Below are 20,664 nucleotides of genomic sequence, written 5' to 3'. Positions count from 1 at the left end.
TGTAGTTCGGGGAGACTGCTTCAAATTGGTTATGTGGATCGCTCCTTTTATACAGTTTTTACCCATAGGCTAACATTGAATACAAAGGTTTACAACTCAGTTCCCACATCGAGCTCCCAGAGGGGTCGCTTTGGTCGCTTTGAAAACACATAAGGTCCGGAACATAACTGCGGAAACATTTGGCGGTTCCCAACTGTAAAAACCCATCTTCCCACCATTTGCAAATTCCAATCAACAATCAAGTAGATCGAAACAGGAACGAAGACAGGTGCAGAGGAAGACGGAGACAGTGGGGAGATCGGAAAGGGTGTAAAAGGGGAGGTGTCGGGAAGCACGAGATACAGGCATCAAAGGGACGTGCCTAATGAGATGCACGGCTGAGACAATAAGTCCGTGCGGCAAGATGAGCCTTGAGCGGCGCCACCTGCCTTACAGCAGCAACCCCCTCGTCATAAAGACACTTTCAAAGGACATGTGTCTTCCGCAAATATCTTGGGAGTCCCAGGGTCGCGAAGCGGACAGCGTCCGTTCGCTGACTACTTGAGGGCAAGAGACAAAATGGATGCCGTATCTAAGATGGAACCCGTGGGTACAGATAAAAAGCCCACGTAACAAACGAACGGCTTAAGTTAGCACAGCGAAACTGCGCACACTTACTAAACTCGTCATTTGCGGTTCATAGATACCAGACTCGACCATATTCGTACGAGTCGGAAACACCACTTACAATTGTCACGGAACCTCAGAGGAGGGTACCCTGATTAACATCATTTGGAATTGCTCCTATGTGCAGACATACTGGAGGGCAGTACACGAGGAATTGAGGGGGTTGCTGGGACAGGAAGTGGGCCTTGAGGCACAGAGATGTTTGTTAAATGTGTGGGAGCCAACGGACCTCAATGAATATCAGAAGCAGTGAGTTACGCTGGCGTGTATGGTGGCTAAACGCAATATTGCACAGTTATGGGGGACGCGTCAGCCGCCCCAGATTGGGAAGTGGGTGGACGATCTTGACTGGTGCATGTTTAGAGAGAGCGCGGTGTACCTGGCCAGGGGCTGCCCGCGTAAATGGGGGAAGATATGGGGTGCGTGGAATGCTCACCGCAGGGATATCTGTGAGGCACCTACGTCGAGTCTGGATTTGGACGCACCGGGATCTCCTTGATCTCTAACAGTTATTGTAATGTGACTACTCCTGTACCAAATGGACCTAACGTATGTAACTATTGCTGGCTTCCACCTGAGTGTTATTTCTGTTTGTTACTTGGTTAAATAATAAAAAGAGTTAAAAAAAAAAAACAAGGGAGGCCACTTCTGCTCAGGCCCCCTGCACCTGCTCAGTATGCACACATTATTTGGCAAGCCCAGCGAGAGAATGGGAGTGATACCTCTGCCCTTTGATAAAAGGGAGGTAAAGGATGCCCATCTGCCCCCAGAAAGGCCACTCAGGCCCCCACTGGGCTGCTGGTGGTATCCAAACAACGCAGAAACAACCCAAATCGGCCCCCAGGCTGCTCAAAAAAGCAGCCTACAGCTGGAACTGGACACGGGCCCTCTGGAATTGCCCGAGTGCCTGCGTTAACAATCCGACCCTGTGTATGAATGAAAGACGCAGCACATATGAATTACAACGCTTTTAATGATGGTGCAATGCAGCCAAGAGGAGGGTCCATGAAATATTGTGTAATTTACACTCTTTTGAATTTGGGGAAATTCGATGTACCGAGGTCTTGAGTGCTATGAAGTTGATTACCTCATAGCGCCATGAAACCTTTTTGGTGTACGAGCGCTCTATAAATTCCCCCAACTTCAACTTCAACTTCATGACAGTTCAAAAAACCAAGATGGCGCCCAATCCATTTGGTAGGACTTCCGGCCATACCCATCTAACATTTTAACTGATTGACATACCAATGTCACACAACTGCTGGAAAGTGTAACAGAGCCACAACTGCACAGATGACGCACCTCAGCAAACCAGATTGAATCTGGTTTGCAAGATAATCTCCGAAATCAAGGTTGAAAGTACCCGATTCCATCAGTGCTCCGAAGCCATGCTAATGTCAAAATATGCACGCCACAAAAAGGACATAAACGCGACTAACATTTGCTTTTGTACTTTTATGCTACACTAAATAACTGGCAACTCTACGCACAATCTATTATGACACAGATTTGCATGCCTTGGCACTGTCTCCGGTATTCAGTATCGTAAAATACTATTCTCTCCATCAAATAACTTGACGACTAAAGTGGCAGCTGGTCTCTTCTTGTTCTTGTCTAAGCCATGTTGTGGACAAAGGCCAGGCCACTGTAACATATCTGTCCACAAACTTCAAAGCTGCCATTTCGGAACAGTAATTTATTTCCAGTTTAAAACCAAATTTAGGTTAACTTCAATGGATGTATGACGTTACAACGCATACTTTTACCACGCATGCCTTTACAACCCGGTTTTTAGATCGCAAACCTTTACAACGCATAGCGCTTTGGGGTGCTGGATAGTGAAAAGTTTAATTTACTATTCCAACTCCAGTCCCCGTGGACACTAGGGAAGGTGTTGGATAGTAAATTAAACGTATTCCCTATCCTAGAGCGCCCCCCAGCGCAATGCGTTGTAATGGTTTGCGTTGTAATGGTTGCGTTGTAATGGTAGTGCGTTGTAAAAGTTTCGTTGTAAAGGTTGTTCACCACTTCAATAAATCCTTCCGCACATATTTTTAAATATCTTTAAACAATGAACAATTCCAATTATTCAGTCAAAAATTTCGAAAGTCGGCTATAGTACCCTTCGGTCCACATCACTATTGTCATGTTGTTATGTTATTCAAATTTGTAGAGCCCGCATATCACCTGTGAAGGTATGCTGGCATCTCAGAAGGAGATGGCCAGGCCTGCTTAAGATGGGCTTCCTGGAAGAGGCAGGTTTTCAGTTTCTTGCATAATTCTAGGACAGAGCTGGCAGCCCTGATGTGGAAAGGTAACTCTTTCCAAGCTTTAGGGGAGATGTGGTAGAACGTGCAACCCCAAACGTTGTCTCACCGTATGCGTAGGACATAGGGAAGAAGTAGGCTATCTGAGTGGAGGGGTCTGGAACTCCTGTGGAAATGGATGCGGTTATGGAGGTAGGCTAGTACTTGGTTGTGTAGAGCTTTGTACGCGTGAGTGAGGGGTTTAGAAAGGAAGTGCTTGTGGAAAGGGAACCACTGGAAGTCTTTTATGTTTTTGGTTGTTAGAGTGTGGAGAAGTAGGTTGAGTGGGAGTATGGCTGCTGCATTCTGTTCTATTTGGAGCTCAGACAGCTATAAGACCGGGGTCCAGAGTGAAATGCCTATGCTGAATAGAACCACTTCAGTTTTGTCACTGTTGAGTTTGAGTCAGTTCTTGTTCATCTAGTCCACTATCTGCATCGGAGAAAGTTTGCTTGGGTGGTAGGTGTGTTTCTGATAGTGAGAAGTTGACCTGGGTGTCATCTGCGTAGAAGATAATGCTGAATCCATGGCAGCAAATAATGCTGGTGTGAGGGATCATAAAGATTTTGAAGAGGGTGGGGTTCAGGGAGGAGTCTTGGGAGACGCTGCAGATTAGCTTGGTGGCGTCAGACAGGTAAGGGGCTAGGCTGACTGAATGGGTGCATCGGAAAAGAAGGAGAGGAGCCTCATAAACCGGGCAATTAATTCCGGCCTCACAGAGCCGGCAGATGAGTATGAAGTGTGAGACAGTGTGGAATGCTGCCAACAGGTCTAATTGAATGATGTCTGCTGTGTCACCTTTGTCCATGATGAGGCGGATGTCATCAGCGGCTGTGTTGTGGGCTGTCTTGGTTCTGTTGTTGGATATGAATCCAGATTGGAAGTGGTCTACATGGTGGCTGCATTGAGGTGGTTGACCAGGTGGGCATTGACCAGCACCCCCAGGACTTTGGTTGGGTCAGATAGGAGGGAGAATGGTCTGTATCTGGCCATGGGAAGGGGTGATGGTCATGGAGCTGGCAATGGGGGCATGAATGCTTTAACAAAGGCAAACTTGTTGTTTGGTGGAGTTGGAGCTGTTGTGTATCTACTCACTGAGGCCTAGGTAATTAGAGGCTCTGAGCTGCTGGTGGTAGATCCGGAAGGCCGATTTTCAGAAGTCTCTGACGGTGTTGTCATGGGAGTGGTGCCACTGTCACTCCAGATGCTTTCAGTGACGCTTCATGAAGGAGAGGTCCTCGGTGTACAGCTGGACTGCAGCTTAAAGTGATCTGTGGGGGCGGTTCTCAGAGGAGCCAGGGAGTCTACAAAGAATATAATTGATGTGTTGAGGCCTCCAATGGCTCACACTAGTTGATGTGGTGAAGGAGTCACTGCGAAAGAAGCTCGGAGATCCATTTGTCCTCAGGGAATTTTGTTCCAGTGGCATCATGGGGTCTGCGCGTTGGCGTAATGGGGCCCTTAGTGTGAAAACTGGAGCAAAAACATATATACGGCAAAATGCCAGTGCAACACAATATAGGAGAACAATAGGGTCCATGGCTATTCACAGTTTTTATTGTTTGAGGTCACTAAATGATTGTGAACATCTGCACTATCCTAAAAGTAAACAACACAATAACACAACAATAGAGTTACGAAAATTATGGCAAGATTAAGCAATGATTGGAAATGTATAATGCTTGTGAACACTAACAAAATATGATTTCCATACATGTAATGTAATGTAAGGGAACACTTTTATAGCCCAGCTGCCACCCAACGGTATCCTGGCGCTGGGATTACCAAAAAGACACTGTGTGTAACAGACTTGAAGATCATCTAGGAATTAATTTCTAGGGAAGAGTCTAGTTTTCAACTCCTTCCTAAAGCGCGCTAAAGTGTTCATTCGTCTCAGCTCAATTGGTAGAGAGTTCCAAAGACGGGATGCCGCAAGGCTGAAAGATCTGCAGCCCAGTCTTGCTCTGTTGACATGAGCACTACATACCAGATTGGCTGAAGAGGAGCATAAGCTTCTAACTGGGGAATACCATTGGAATTTCTTCTGTAAAGGCTTGGGTCCAGTTTTATGTATCGCCCTGTAGACGATACACAGCGACTTAAAATGTACTCGCTGCGCCATAGGCAGCCAATGAAGATCTTTTAAGGCAAGCGAGGCTGATGCACTACGTTGTCTAATTAACGCAAGCTTGGCTGCCATATTCTGTATTCTTTTCAATTTTTTCAGCAATGAAGCTGGATCTCCTAGGAGTACGGCATTGCAGTAATCTAATCTGCTCATGATTAGACTCCGTACCACTTGAGGTCTAACTGAGGTGGGTAAAAAAGGGAGTCTTTTTCGGAGAGATTGAAGCAAAGATAGACAGGTGCTCACGGTTTTATTCACATGAGAGTCAAGTTGTAGATTACTGTCAAGTAATTCTCCCAAGTCGCGTGCTCTCTTGTTAGGTAGTGGTCGATTGCTGGTAGAGGGCGAGGGACTCTACTAGAAGCGCAGCAAAGTATCTCCGTCTTATCCATGTTAAATTGTAACGAGTTGTCTCTGAGCCAGTCTGCTGTCTCTCGCATACAGTTATGGAATTTCTCCAGAAGGACTGCATTATTACCCTCAAAGGAGAAGACGAGCTGAGTGTCGTCTGCGTAGTTTATAACATCAATGCCCAAGGATTTAATGAGAGAAATGAGAGGGCACAGATATAGGTTAAAAAGAATTGGACTGATGGCTTAGCTCTGTGAAACCCCAAGTTTTACGGGGCTATCTTTGGAGAAGAAAGGCATCAAAGTCAATGCCAGCTGTCTATTTGAAAGATAGGACTGCATCCAGTTCAGTGCCTTGCCCGCAATGCCAGTCTCCTCAGCCTCCTAATCAGAATCTGATGGGTGACCATATCAAATGCGAGTGACATATCCAATATCACTAAAATGGCTGTTTGGCCATTGTCAGCCCGCATTCTCAGGTCATCCAGGACTGTCACCGAGGTGGTTTTGGTGCCATGTCCTGGCCGAAATCCAAATTGGACCTTGTCCAAGAAATTATTTTCCTCCAGATGTTTCGATAGGGATTTGCTCACTACCCTTTCTAGGATCTTAATCAAGTACGGTAGCAGGGAGATAGGTTTATAGTTAGATGGGCATTGGGGGTCCAGTGTATCTTTCTTTAATAGGGGGGACACCACTGCCTTTCCCAGCAATTAGGTACTATGCCATTAGTTAGAGATTGTCGTGTATCAAGAGGGAGAGAGAGGACCAGTTAGCCAGCCCGTATCCCCGTATTATATATAATTTAATCAAAAAGAGGCTAGCTGAGGTGAAGGGGAAGGGGGTTGTTTAAACAGTATTCTAGTTTAAAGGTATATGTGACTCAGTTTTGTTTTGTCAGACGGTTATGGCACCTGGTAGGTGTGCTCATGAAGCCCTCACCCACCAACCTAGTTGGTGGCATGTTTCATCATCGGGCCCACCCAGTGACACCTAACGTGTCCCGGGTGTGCTACGACGCCTGGAGACAGCGGAGCAGGTATATCACTGTGTGTGCGGTGAAGAATGTCTTGAATGTGAGTTTAAAACGGCTTGGCGGGGGTCCCAGTACCCGAAGGTAGGACAGACTTTAATATCTGGGCCTCCGTCCTGAAGAAAGCCAGCATATCCATAAGGCACTGGCTGAAACATGTTGACGTACCAAGGACGTGGGAGGTCGTAACTCGCCTCTAACGTCCACCTGCCTTATTTTTAACCGCTGACGGAGGCCCAGGTATTAAAGTCTGTCCTACCTTCGGGTACTGGGACCATAACCGTCTGACAAAACAAAACTGAGTCACATATACCTTTAAACTAGAATACTGTTTAAACAACCCCCTTCCCCTTCACCTCAGCTAGCCTCTTTTTGATTAAATTATTAGTTAGAGATTGACAGCAGATTTGGTAAAGATATGGGAAGAGCTCATTCCGGAAGACTTTCCTCATCTTATGTGGGATCGGGTCCAGAGGAGAGCCTGAAGTGATACTCGCTGCAATCACATTCACTGCATAACAGAGGAGTAACTTTGGTATAAGTGGTGCTCCTGAACCCCTAAAACAATGCAGACTTGTTAGAAATGGGATCCCTGGCTGGCCAGGGCTTGCGCCAAAGTCAGTCAGAGACCACCCTTCCCAAGTCAGGGCAAGGGAGTTACACGCCAAGATAACCCCTGCTCACCCTCTAGGTAAAGTGGCGCGAGCAGCAAGGCTAAACTTGGAGGCGATATGAGTTAAGTATTTGCGCACGCACCCCAGCAACAACACCCAAGGCCCACCACAAAGGAAACTCCACAAAAGGTTATATATCAAAATAGCCTTTGTATTACACCAAAACACATTAGATAACACACAAACTTTACAATGTGCCAACAGGCACGGGCAGAATTTACAAGGGATTATGTACAGGACAGGGCCACGTGGACCACTGTCAGGGGTAGGCACTTTTAGAAATAATACTTGTAGGTATAACACTTAGCACATAAACATATAATGACTGTAGCACTAAAATAGTAAATGCAGCACACAACCAGTAATCACTGGTAAAGAGTAAATACCTCCTACGCAACCCTAAACACTGTAGGAAAATCACGCAGGGAACTAGGACCTTATCAGCAGGACCTATAGAAGGAAAACCATCACCTAAGCAGGTCACTTTTAGCAAAGGGAAGGAAACCTAAAAAATCACCTAAGCAGGTCACATTTAGCAAAGGTAATAACATAAACAATCCTCTAAACAAGTCACTCTTAGCAAAGGGGATAAAACATAGAATACCTAAGCAGGTCACTCTTAGCAAAGGTAATGACATAAACAATCCTCTAAGCAGGTCACTTTTAGCAAAGGGGATAAAACATAAACATATTGCACATGAGGCATTAAAACATATTCAGAGGTGCAGGTAGAACACTTGCGCAGGAATCAAATAAGCAAGTAAATCACAATGTGCAGGGTGCCTGTAGCACAACACTAGAACTGTCCCTCAGGCCAACTGGCCCCGCAAGGGCTGAGATGCCCTGAGTCCAAATTGTCAGGGAAGGCTGCGCAGGCAGCACAGAACACAAAGCCTAAACATAGCAACTGTCCACTAAATGCTGGACAGTTGTAAATCAAAGATGATGCCAACGTTGGAGCCTCATGGGCACAAGAACAATGGTGAGGGCAAGTCCTGTGTGGGAGCCTCGGGGCTCTGACCACACTCGTGTCCCCTAAGAGCCTCTCTGGGCTCACAAAACAAATATGCTGGCACTTTAGAGCTTCTGCGCTCTAAAACAATGATGGGCGCTCAGGAGCCTCTCTCAGGGCTCAAGGAACAAGGGTGCCGGCACTCGAGCCTCTCGGGACTCGTAAAAATCAAGGTGCCTCCTCGAGCCTCGGGGCTCGTAAATACAATTAGGGCGGGAGCCTCTCGGGCTCTAAATAAACAAATTGCCCCCAGGAGTCTCGGGGCTCCAATCTTAATTGCAGGCTTTGTTGGAGTCCCTCATGGGGGACTCAGGATCAAAATAATGCCCCCAGAGCCTCGGGGCTCCAATCTCAATTGTGGGCCTCGTTGGAGTCCCTCACGGGGGACTCAGGAGCAACGGCCAATGTCCCACGAGCCTCTCCGGGCTCGAAACCACTAGGCGCCCTGCGAGCCTCTCGGGGCTCTAACACAATCGGAGGGGAGGAGCGGGCACCGGCAATGTGCCCCGAGGCCCTCCTCCCTCCACTCACTCTCCCGGCCCCACTCACCGGCTTCTCCTGGGCAGCGCGGGGCTCCTCTTTACTCGGGGAGCCTCGCTCCCTGCAGCACTCCGGCGCAGCCTCGGCAAGACGCGGCAGGCACTTCCTGCTCCTTCGCTCTTCCCTCCGATGACGCGGCGGGAGGCTCGGCCGGCTGGGCCAATCCCAGCGCGGCTCTTTCGGCAAGCCTCTCTCGGCGGCTCTTTGTCTCGGCCCGGTGCTGCGGCGGTGATCACAGGGCAATGCCGGGTAGGCTCGTGCTTTCAATTAAGATATAAAGCGAGGTGGGCACTCGCTTTGCCAAAAATCGGCAATCCAAGCGGGCAAATGCCGGGTGGCACCGGCTTGGCAATCGGAGCGGTCCCAAGCGCTCTCGCGGCAAAGAAAAGCGCTCCCAAGCGCTAGGGACAAAGAGAAGCGCTCTCAGCGCTACACAGGCAGGGAAAAGCGCTCACAGCCCTAAGAGGCAGAAATAAAGCGCTCCTAGCGCTGGGGACAAGGGGAAGGCGCTCCCCAAGCACAAGGTCCAGCACAAAGTCTTTTAGGCAGGCAGGGGGGCAAGGCTCGGCCCAGAGCCAGCACACTGGGTTTTCAGGCAGGGAGACAAGCCAAGTGGCGGTCCTCCTGGCCCCAGCAACAGCAGCAGCCCCCTCTGGCAAGGTTCCAAAAGCAGAACAAATTGTATGGGGACACAGCCCATTCTTATACTGTAAATTCCTTTGTCTGTAGGTGCAGGGTGGGGGAGAAACCAGTCGCAGCTGGTTTTGAAGTACCCTTGATAGCTCAACCACCCACTTCATTAAATCGCAGGACTAGTGTCATCAGTCGCACTACAGGGGGTGGAGCCAGCATTGTGTGGGGAAAGTCCAGCCCCATCAGGGACCAGGTGCACTCCTCCCAAGCCATCAACATGCTAATCTCACACTCACCACCGGGCAGACCCATCCAGCCTTCCTGGAGCCAGACTCACCAGCCAGCTCCAGCCAATCACACGCCAGGCATATTTTACATTAATGTGCCAAGTCCTAGAAGTGGCATTTCGACACATGACACACACATGCCACATACACCATTGCGAAGCATTCATTCTCACGAGCTCGCACATACCAAATTCGAGTCTTCACTCCCCACGCATCAGGAACTACCAGAGACACAGACATTCCCCATGCATTCCTATGGGAGAGCAGGCCAGCCTAACTACATGCACGCACTTTACTCTGGGACACAGGGAAAAAGTGCGCACAGACCAGAAAATCATCCACACAGATCACAGATCTAAAGCAAAAAGATTAGGGGTGAACCTGTCAGAAGGGCCAAGTCCAACAAGACTCAAAACAAATTCAATTGCATTAATATACACAGCACCCAATCACTGGGTTGGTGTCTCTGAGATCTTTAAGCGTGTTTACTGAGTTTAGAGTTAGTGGTGTCCCTCACCCAAAATGGCATTATCAGGACCCTAGCGGCTCCAGTCAATGGTTCCTCTGCAGGGGGATAAACCTCAATAATGAAAGAGAGGCCATAGTGTGGCCCCAAGAAATATGTTCTAAGCCTACAGGGACAAAGGACCACTTTCTCAATTTTGCTGCCTGTCAAGCAGACCAGATACTGGATCGCGGCAACAGGAGTGTTAATGAAGAAGCAAACATAATAAGAGTTGTCTCTTCTGCTCTTGTAACAGAAAATTTCTTGGACAGTGTTCCTCTGGTCTCAGTTGAGGGGCAAAGAAACCTTCAACAAATTATGTCCATGGTTTTCGAGTCATTGGGCTGACTGGGAGTTTCCACACAGCATGGTCAATAGCACAGCAGATCAGCAGACCTTTATCTGGGTTCTTTAGGCTTATTCCTAGCCAGTAGTAAATGGGCAGGGCCTACCTACACATTCAATAAGCCCCAATTGCAGGAGTCCATGCAGTTCCAGATCCAAAAGATGTCCACAAGAGCAACAAGCTGAGCAATAACCCACTGCAAGCCAATGTATCTGCCAGTTGCAGAGGGTCCAAGCCAGTCATTCTGGGCCATAGATTCTCTCCCCATAGGCGCCTGGGATGGGCCAAGAATGTACTGCATTGACCACTGTCTTCATGCACATAGCCTAATACATCTTCAAGGATACTGCTCTGGCAGGAAACTTGAGTATTCGCTTTCAGACAGCTGTGGAAACAAAGAACCAACAGAGAAAGAGGAAAGCAGGGATGGAACTGTCCACTGCAAGGAGCATCCATCCTCCATTTTGCAACTGTCATTCTTTCAAAAAATATTGTTTACAAATAGTTACAGGTAGCTTTAAAGTCGAGTGCACCAGCAGTGCTCACAAAGCATTTACATTATGCATGTGTTCTGATGATTGCGATCAATAGTGCAAATGTTATACCCATAGAGTGCATCAACATTCCAAACTCAAAACAATACAGAAGGACCCATGCCTACTCAAAGCCTCTGGATTTAGTTTACACCAGGAAGGCAGTAGGCACCTTGCCTGGTGCAGTCACTGCACTCAAAAACCTAAATTGCTACCACCAGTCAGGGTTTGTGAAGAGGGGGTCAAGTGGGGTTACAAGTTTGATATTACAGGGTAGGAAGACCAATGCAGCATGTGGCCTCTCAGAGTAAACCAAAGCATGAGGGACACCGATTTACACTTCTGTGGGTCCCTTTGGATCAGGGGCCCCAGGAATCCAGGCACGAAAAAGACAGCAAAACATTCAGGGACAAAGGTAAAATGGTTGTGCTGGATGGTTCGGAGCCTTTAGTCTTTACATTATCCATTTCTATTTATCTGTATTGTTGTAAATAGAGATAGATATAATGAAAAGGTATCACCAAAGCCTCACAAACAGATCAAATAAAATATGCTGCACGCTCACTTTGTGAAGTTGCAATGTTTGCAGGCCTATTCTGTGAGATAAATTTCACTCACAAAATTGGGACATTTTTCTCCCAAAAAAAAGCTTGATGTTATTTTAATTTTTTTATTTTGTGCATTCAGGGCAGCAGGAGAATTGTACTTGACAAGATTTTTTGCTTTTTCCCTACAAATCCTTTTTTGAAGAGTCTGTAAACTGCACACTTAAAAAAAAAAGTCAACTTTATGAAGGTGGGAAAGCTGTTGAGTTATTTTTAAAAAATCACAGTGAGAAAAATTGTGTTTGCCCAACTTTAAGTACTTTAATTCTAATTGAAAACCAGTCTTTGCCACAGTCATAGGCTGACTGGTGTCTTAAACCGTTGACCATTGCTATTTTATCACATTAGTCAGTGGTATATTGCTTCTTGTCACAGATCATTTAATGGCATGTGCAGCTTTCAGCTGAAAATGTAGCAGCCTTTGTTAATATTTGTCGAAATATCGAAAGTAAACAACAAAACATAGCACAATAAGATGCACAAAGCAACATAATGATACAATTAGGACATAGGATGGGAATGCAGCAAACCAATCAAAACAGAATGCAACAATACATACACAGTACATTGCAACAAAATCAATCTGCAATATGCTGAATAAAAACTGAGCACATCCCCAACACAACAAAAAACACACAATGAATATGCCTAAGCGTTCTTGTCAGATAAAATCTCCAGAAACCTGCTTTCATAATGCGGTGGTAAAAGGTGTTTGCAGCCAGAACAGTAATACATACTTCCAAAGACATGAAATCGTGGCAGTCAGAAATTTTACGGATCGAAATTGTGCTGAGCCTCCTAATAAATGTGAACTATTAAACAGTTAAAAACTATCGGTTGTGACAAAAACAATTCCACTTTTTATATAGACCTTGCTATTGCAGTTTTGTTTTTTCATTATTTGTGTATAACAAGTGTATCTGTGCCAAGAGATGCGGTGGATATTGTTAGGGTAAAGAAGAATTACCCCTGGGTATCCATTTAGTTGGATTTAATGCCCTCACACACCTTTGCAGGTGTCATGCTTCATCATTTGGGCCTGCTCCTCGTTGGGTCGGCGGTGCAATACCCAACGGGCAACACCTCAAAGAGGGGCTCTTTAGCGGAGATCTTTTTCCAACAGGTGAAGTGCGGGTGTGGGGCCAGTAAAGAATGTACGTTATAAGGTGATTTAAATAAAGCTAAGGGTACCAATGAATGATTTATTCTGGTGGTCCGCTGCTTTAATTAAAAAGAGAATCTGGAAGGTGAGCCTGGAGTATTATGCTTCCTGAGATCTTCCAGAGTGTGCTAATGTCCGGTCAACATGTTTCTCGCTAATGTTTACTAACAGGCCATTCTTCAGGACCAATGGAACTATTTAGCAGGTATCTACGGAGTGACTGTCTACAGGAATCCCTAATGTATTATGAGTATACACTAGTGTGAGTTAAAACCATAAAATAACTGGGGAAAACGGGGGGGGGGGGTTAGTTGTATCCCTATGTTACCGTTCTTTCCGTGAATAGCCTGTCTTAAGCTGTCATTACCTAACAAGCATTTATAATGCAATGATTTCGCCTTTGGAAAAGTTAGAGCTATTGGCATTGTAAAATTTGTATTTATGTGTTGGTTTTGAAAACAGATAAATAAATGGCATTGTCATTTACATTGCCATTAGCTTAATCTCTACAGTCACTCTGCAGTCCCTAGCACTCCATAGCACTCCCTAGCCCTCCCTAGTCACTCTGCACTCCCTAGCACTCCCTAGTTACTCTGCACTCCCTAGTCACTCTGTACTCCCTAGCACTCCCTAGTCACTCTGCACTTCCTAGTCATTCTGCACTCCCTCACACTCCCTAGCACTCGGCACTCCCTAGCACTCTGCACTCCCTTGCACTCTGCACTCCCTTGCACTCTCTAGCACTCCCTAGCAGTCCCTAGTCACTCTGCACTCCCTAGTCACTCTGCACTCCCTAGCACTTCCTAGGCACTCTGCACTCCCTAGCACTCCCTAGCACTCTGCAGTCCCTGGCACACCCCAGCACTCTGCAGTTACTCTGCACTCCCTAGCACTCCCTAGTCACTCTCCACTCCCTAGCACTCTGCAGTTACTCTGCACTCCCTAGCACTTCCTAGTCACTCTGCAGTCCCTAGCACTCCCTAGCACTCTGTAGTTACTCTGCACTCCCTAGCACTCCCTAGTCACTTTCCACTCCCTAGCACTCCCTAGTCACTCTCCAGTCACTCTGCAATCCCTAGCACTCCCTAGTCACTCTCCACTCCCTAGCACTCCCTAGTCACTCTCCACTCCCTAGCACTCCCTAGTCACTCTGCACTCCCTAGCACTCCCTAGTCACTCTGCACTCCCTTGCACTCCCTTGCACTCAATGCAATGGTTTCGCCTTAGGAAAAGTTAGAGCTATTGGCATTGTAAATGACAAAATTTGTATTTATGTGTTGGTTTTGAAAACAGATAAATAAATGGCATTGTCATTTACATTGCCATTAGCTTAATCTCTGCAGTCACTCTGCAGTCCCTAGCCCTCCATAGCACTCCCTAGCACTCCCTAGTCACTCTGCACTCCCTAGCACTCCCTAGTCACTCTGCACTCCCTAGTCACTCTGCACTCCCTAGCACTCCCTAGTCACTCTGCACTTCCTAGTCACTCTGCACTCCCTCGCACTCCCTAGCACACTTCACTCCCTAGCACTCTGCACTCCCTTGCACTCTGCACTCCCTTGCACTCTCTAGCACTCCCTAGCAGTCCCTAGTCACTCTGCACTCCCTAGTCACTCTGCACTCCCTAGCACTCCCTAGGCACTCTGCACTCCCTAGCACTCCCTATCACTCTCCAGTCCCTAGCACTCCCTAGTACTCTGCAGTTACTCTGCACTCCCTAGCACTCCCTAGTCACTCTGCACTTCCTAGTCACTCTGCACTCCCTCGCACTCCCTAGCACTCTGCACTCCCTAGCACTCTGCACTCCCTTGCACTCTCTAGCACTCCCTAGCAGTCCCTAGTCCCTCTGCACTCCCTAGTCACTCTGCACTCCCTAGCACTCCCTAGTCACTCTCCACTCCCTAGCACTCCCTAGCACTCTGCAGTTACTCTGCACTCCCTAGCACTCCCTAGTCACTCTGCACTCCCTCGCACTCCCTAGCACTCTACACTCCCTAGCACTCTGCACTCCCTTGCACTCTCTAGCACTCCCTAGCAGTCCCTAGGCACTCTGCACTCCCTAGTCACTCTGCACTCCCTAGCACTCCCTAGTCACTCTCCACTCCCTAGCACTCCCTAGCACTCTGCAGTTACTCTGCACTCCCTAGCACTCCCTAGTCACTCTGCAGTCTCTAGCACTCCCTAGCACTCTGCAGTTACTCTGCACTCCCTAGCACTCCCTAGTCACTTTCCACTCCCTAGCACTCCCTAGTCACTCTCCACTCCCTAACACTCCCTAGTCACTCTGCACTCTCTAGCACTCCCTAGTCACTCTGCACTCCCTTGCACTCCCTTGCACTCCCTTGCACTCTGCAGTGGCGTGGAGTTCAGTGTTGCAGAGTAGAGAGCAGTGATGCAGAGTAGAGTGGTGTAGAGCAGACTATAGTGGCATATAGAGTGCAGTGATGCACAGTAGATTGGCAAAAAGTGCAGTGGCATAGGGTGCAGTGTTTTTAAGTAAAGTTGGCAGTGTACTGGCATAGAGTAGAGTGGTACACGGTAGAATAGAGTGGCGCAGAGTGGAGTGGTGCAGCACAGATTGAAGTGGCGCAGAGTAGATTGTTTCAGAGTAAAGTGAAGGGGTATATGGAATGGTGCAAGGTAGAGTGGAGTGGTGCAGGGTAAATTGCAGTAGCATACAGTGCAGTGGCGTAGAGTGTCGAGGTGCAGAGTAGAGTGCTGTGGCACATAGTGCAGAGCAGAGTGGCATAAAGCAGAGTGACGCAGAGTAGAGGGCAGTGGCATGAAGTGGTTCAGAGTAGAGTGGGGTATTGTGGAGTACGCATGGTGTGGAAGACCACACCTTCAATTGAAATGATTATTATATTTGCACTGATGTATAGTTTTACTGATAAAAGTATACAGTGCACAGTGTGGAAATGACATCACCTAGTGTATTGATTTATTTGAAGTGTATTAAAATATTTATTTCCGCCACACTTTAGAATTCCCCCAGTAGGCAGCATGATTGTAACATAAATTCTCTGAATTTGAAATTAAAAAAATGAAAAGTAAACACCAAGCTCCCACGGAAGCGGGGCCTGGTGTTTGACTCTGTCTTTGAATGCAGAGCAAATGTGACAAGGGTAAGAGATTTACAGGCCTGGTTACAGAGAGGCAGCACTGGAAGTGGGGGGAGTTGCTGTGACAGGGTAAGGGGACAAACTCAAACTGGACAGCCTAAAACAAATAAAGCCAACAAGAAAATGTGAGCTACCAACTAAAATAACAATGGTAAGCAACGGGTAGGATGCATCCTCAGGGAAGCTTTCCGAATATCCCCAAGATGTCTGCAGTCTAGCTAGCTCCGACCTAAAAAATGAGCAAAGTATTTTCCCATGTGTGCCCACTGCCTACTGTATATTAATATTTCCCAAATATTCCTATTTGATGTGTTTCGGGCATCCGACAAAGGCATGTCACAGTTTATAAATAGTACTAATGAGTACTATGTAACATACTCCAAACTGCCTTTGTAAGTAGGCCCTCAGACACGTCAAGGAGTAGTGATGAATCGAGACTAGGGGTAATGAAAGAGCATTAAATATCCCGGGAGATACTCGATACGGTCAGTAGACGGTATGGAGCGAAATGAATCAAATTGCGTCATAAATGGGCTGGACAGGCAGAATGAGCATCGCAGCGGCAGTGGAAAGAAATGTGCCAAGAGGAAAAGGTGGAATAAAGAGAAGATGGGAGGAGAAGAATTGGGAAAATGAAATTAATATGAAAACATCTGTATAAAAAACAGAATCAAATCTCGCATTTAACAGCGCACTGGAAAATAAGTCTGTCTCATCAAGAGTTCTACGACGGGAGCTCAATTTTCAAGATAAAAAACGCACTACTCTGGGGCAGTGGCTAAACGCAAAATGACCCCCACCTCGGGATATGTTTACGGGTCCCATAGACTTCCGTGTCTCATCGATAGTCATGAATCTTATACAAAATATGGGAGGGGGTACCCTAATCGGCGTGGTCCCCTCAGCACCGATTTAACGCTCCGGTACGCCATGCGATGGGAACAGAAAACGGCTGAAGGAATGCTACACACACACACATATATATCCAGTGTAAAGGTTTAGTGAGTACATGATTGAGCAATCGGACGTTGCTTGCCACTTGCCACCCCTGACGCACACTGGCTTTAGGTTTGTGCACAGGTATTTGCAGTGATTGGGAGTTCTAACCCAGGCATACTCAGGATCCCCCAGCAGTTAGTAGTAGGGCGGGAGCCTTCGCTGTTGTTTACTCAGCTTGTATTTACCAAGCTCAGTGCTGCCCCGTAGAGTCTAATACTGAGCTAATCGCGTTGTGCCTGGGCGAGGGCCTGGTTACGCGTCTGTAAGAGGGCGGGTCTGATAAACAGGCGTGGAGGCGGTAGTGAGGTTTAAAAGAAACAGGTTTATTGAATACAACGGATGAGGTGACGGGAGTTGGTAGGGAATCTTCAAACTTGTCGTCTTCTTCTTCTTCCTCTGTGGTCTCCGGGGAGGTGTCAGGCGATGAAAGGGCTCGGGTGGTTTTCGTCAGATCTTCAGGACGTGGTGGCTTGCCCCGGTGGCTCATAAGAGAAGGGAAATAAAGAAGGGTTTCGTGAGAACTCTAAATAAAGTTCCTGGAATAGCAGCAATACCGTCACCACACCTTTCGTGACTAGGGTCTGGAAAAATGAATGGGGTAACGTGTGGGGGAAGGGAAAGTGGGAGAAATCAGGATAGAGGAAGTTCAGGATATTTGCAGAAGCTTTATAGTGCCTAGGAAGGTAGTGAGTGCTCATACGTAAGGTCCTTCATAGGGTCAGGGCGAGATTCGACAATAGTGCACAGTGCCAATAGAAGTAAATACCGTCAAGAATAAACGTAACGCCATGCACTGTAAAATACCCTGTGTGGATACTCGTGGTTTGGCGTTTTACACAATTGCACAACGCCCTTATCAAACATTGGTCATGAACGCTCAATCTCCCTCCCAGTGTCTTCTTCCTCCCGCTTCCCGATACAATTCCCTCGAGTCTGTATTACTCACCAACCCTGCCGTAACTCTTCCTAGAGTCACGGCCGCTCTCCAGCATCCACCGGACACCACCAGTCGTCACACCAGCTGTCGTCTTCGACGTCCTGTTCGGGGCTGAACTGGGTCTCCTCGGGTCCCGCGTCTTCGGTCTCCTTGTCTGTACTCCTTTCTCCGTCTTCGGCGTGGACGACGGTTGTCTCCGCCCTTGCCTCTTTATGGCGTTCTGTCATTCGTTCTGCCGTACCGCATCCGGGTAGTTCCTCCTCCTCTTCCGGGTTACGGTACTCAGCGCTCCCGTCTTCCTGAGGAGAGACAGTAAAGGATCGTGGGTGTTGCAGTCCACTTTTAGTCCATGGCAAGGTACGATTGTCCTCTAAAACGGCCACTTCCTCACATCCCCTTTCCCTTGCTGTCCTTCTACTAGAGTCTGTACTTTGGGGATATCAAGATAAGTAGTCAGCATTGCCTTGTTCCTTTCCTTTTCTGTGTTTGGTTTGAAATCTGTATCGTTGTAGAGAGAGAAACCATCTAAGTACTCGTTCGTTATGGCCTTTATTTCTGGCTAGCCATTCTAGAGGGGCATGATCACTAAAGAGTGTAAACTCCCTCCCTTCCAGATAATACCTTAAGGATGCGATGGCCCACTTGATGGCCAGGGCCTCTTTTTCAATAGTCGCATAGTTTTTTTCTTGTGGGAATAATTTGCGACTGATATATAAGATCGGTTTCTCCCCATGTTGAGATTCTTGTGATAGAACAGCTCCTAGACCTTGGTCTGACCCATCTGTCTGTAGAATGAATGGTCGGGTATAATCAGGACTGATCAGAACAGTATCTGACGTTAGAGATTGTTTCAAAGTGTTAAAAGCTCTTACTACCTCAGCCGGGGGGACTTCCAGGATTTTTTCAGTTTGACTGTTTTTCTGTAGCAGATCCGTTAGAGGAGCAGCCAGCTGAGAGAAATTAGGGATGAATCTTCTATAATACCCTAACAGCCCTAAAAAGGCTCTCAAATCTTTTCTGTTTCTGGGGAGTGGTATTTGTGAAATGGCTGTCAGTTTTGATTTTTGTGGTCTTATCACTCCTTCTCCTAGTAAATAACCTAGATATTTTACTGTCTGTGCAGCCAAATGACTTTTAGCAGGATTTATCCTCAATCCATATGACCCTAGAGTTTGGACCACTTGAGATAAATGTGACAGATGTTGTTCCCAGTTATCACTGTATATCACAATGTCATCAATATAGGCCCCAGCATAGTTGGTATGGGGTCTCAACAATATATTCATGGCTCTCTGAAAAGTTTCTGGTGCCCTGTGTAAACCAAACGGCATTACCTTGAATTGATATAATCCATCTGGGGTGGAAAATGCAGTCTTTTCCCTATCTTCCTTTCTGAGAGGTATTTATCAGTAGCCCTTACATAGATCTAAGGTGCTAATATACTTGGCTCTCCCTATTCTCTCTACCATTTCGTCCACCCGAGGGAGGGGGTAGGTATCAAAGTCAGAAATCTTATTCACTTCACGGAAGTCTATGCAAAATCTGACTGACCCATCAGGTTTGGGTACCAGTACAATGGGCGAATTCCATTCGCTCCTAGAAGGTTCAATAATATCCATTTGTAACATGTTTTGTATTTCTTCTCGTATCACCTGTCGACGTGCTTCAGGTATACGATAGGGTCTTAACTTAACTCTTTTCCCCGGTGGAGTTTTTATGACATGTTCGATCAAAGTAACCCTCCCAGGTTGTGTGGAAAAGACATGGGACAGAGTTTACAATTTCTGAATCAACTCTTCTTTCTGAGGGTTTGGTAGCTCAGCATCAATACTCTGTTGAAACAAGGGAGTTGAGGACTCTATCACATGTACCGTTGTCGGTGCGGGTCCTTCCCACTTTTTAAGCAAATTAATGTGATAGATTTGGGTTATATGTTTGTTGGCATCAGTTTCAATGCGATAGGTAACAGGAGTGACCTGTGCAATGACTTTATAAGGCCCTTGCCATTGTCCCAACAGCTTTTGATCTGAGGTGGCCATCATGAGTAACACAAGATCTCCTATCTGAAAAGACCTAGTCTTAGTCCCTTTATCGTATTGCCCCTTTTGGTCACTCTGTGCATTCTCCAGATTAGTGCCGACAATATCTCGAATTTGTCTCAAATGCGTCTTTAAGTTTGAGACATACTCCGGAAGGGGCTTTGTATTGTCAGGCTCCTTTTCCCACTGTTCTTGAGCCATGTCAAGTAAAGTACGGGGTTTGTGTCCGTACAATAGCTCAAAAGGAGAGTATCGGGTACTTCTCTGTTCCTTACATCTAATGGCAAAGAGTGCTAATGGAAGCATATCCTCCCACTTCCGGGCTTCTAACGCCAGTAACTTTTTCAGCGTGGTCTTAATGGTGGCGTTGTATCTTTCCACCAAGCCATCTGTTTGGGGGTGATAGGCTGCTGTTTTAATTTGTTTCACACCCAACTGAGTACAAATGTCTCTCATCATTTTAGAAACAAAAGGAGTTCCCTGATCTGTTAGAATCTCTTTTGGAAATCCCCTCCTAGCAAAGATTCCAATCATAGCTTTTGATATATTAGCAGTATCTGGTCGTCGAAGGGGTACTGCTTCTGGAAATCGAGTAGCATAATCCACAAGCACCAATACATAACGCCAACCACTGCGTGAAGGCAACAAGGGTCCTATTATGTCCATGCCTACTCGACTAAATGGCTCATCAATAACAGGAAGGGGATGCAAAGGTACTCTGGGAGGTTGGTATCGACTATCTTTTTGACAAATTGGGCACTCCCTACAGTATTGTTTCACCTGTTGG

This window comes from Lissotriton vulgaris, chromosome 8, assembly GCF_964263255.1.
Source record: "Lissotriton vulgaris chromosome 8, aLisVul1.2, whole genome shotgun sequence".
NCBI classification, from domain to species: Eukaryota; Metazoa; Chordata; class Amphibia; order Caudata; family Salamandridae; genus Lissotriton; species Lissotriton vulgaris.
Note: the sequence above shows the minus strand (reverse complement) of the source record.